The sequence below is a fragment of the Arachis duranensis genome, chromosome 4, assembly GCF_000817695.3.
Source record: "Arachis duranensis cultivar V14167 chromosome 4, aradu.V14167.gnm2.J7QH, whole genome shotgun sequence".
Classification (NCBI taxonomy): domain Eukaryota; kingdom Viridiplantae; phylum Streptophyta; class Magnoliopsida; order Fabales; family Fabaceae; genus Arachis; species Arachis duranensis.
In genome coordinates, this window is record NC_029775.3 from 90,947,064 (window position 1) to 90,948,606 (window position 1,543).

Sequence of the window (1,543 nt, forward strand, 5' to 3'; positions counted from 1 at the left end):
TACATAGTTGCATTTCATTGTAATTTGTTCAAGTGACTAACCCCTCATCGCTACCATGAATCTCACTTCCCCTTCATTGCATGACGCGTTCACAACCGAATCCGAGCTTAGTCCCTTTTGATCCAGAAATAAAACGAACTTTATTTCATATTAGACAAGCTCGGAGGCGGCTAAAGTCTGGGAAAGGTGAAGAGGTCTTTACCACCTCAACCACCTTACTAAAAGTGAACATTGAACCGTCACACAAAGAAAGCATTAGTCATACTTCCATCAATATCACTAACAATTCTTCTTTCATTTTAGGTACTAACACCATGGATGCTCTGAAGAGGGTTACCATTAAGGAAGCGGGTGCACCGGATTATGTCCTTCAACCCCTTCATGTAACTCATCCCAACTTGAATGCAAATTGAATGCAAACTTTGAATTGAAGACCGCTTTGATCAACCTCCTACCTAAGTTTCACGGGCTTCCCGCACAAGACCCTTTTCGACATCTCAAGGACTTTCATCGTATATGCTCAACCACTAGACGGGAAGGATCCGATGAAGTTGCTATATGGTTGTTTGCTTTCCCTTTCTCTCTTGAGGACAAGGCGAAAGAATGGTTCTACACTCTATCTAGTGAAGTCACCTCCGATTGGGACTTACTTAGAAGAGGATTCTTGGATAAATTCTTACCTCCGGAGAAGATGGATAGGCTAAGGAAGGAAATGTCTTGTATTGTGCAAGGTGAAACGGAACCGTTATACGAATATTGGGAACGGTTTCGTAAGCTACTAGACGCATGCCCTAATCACATGCTTGATACTCAAGTATTGCTTGGATACATATGTCAAGGGATGCGAGAACAAGATAGAACTCTCTTGGACACCTCTAACAATGGTTCTTTGTCTAAATATAAAACAGCGGAGGAGGCATGGCAACTTATCATTGACTAGCCGAATCCAATCAACATATGAGACGAAGAGTCAACCGCCCGAGAACCGTGAATGAGGTATCAACTAGTAGTGAAACCACCGCTTTAACTCAATCCTTGAGCGAAATGACATCCATCTTGAGGCAACTCCAATTGAACCAACAACAACCACAACAACCTCAATCATACCAACAACTGACAAACCCCATTTGTAGGGTTTATCTTGTATTGATTTTAGGGGATTTTATCACCTTTCACCCACATTTATTCAATAAAATAGCATGGTTTTGTATATTCTCCTTTAATTGTGCTTAAGAGTGAAAACATGCTTTTTAGGACTTAAAATAGCTAAATCTAATTCTCCTTGATTCCATTAGATGCCTTGATATGTTTGTTAAGTGATTTAAGGTTTAGGAGGCAAAGATTGGATCAAGGGAATGAAGAAAGAAGCATGAAAAGTTGGAGAACTCATGAAGAAATGAAAGAACCGGAAAGCTGTCAAGCCGACCTCTTCGCACTTAAATGACCATAACTTGAGCTACAGAGGTCCAAATGATGCGGTTCCAGTTGGGTTAGAAAGCTAACATCCGGGGCCTCGAAACGATATAAGATTTGTCATAGTTGC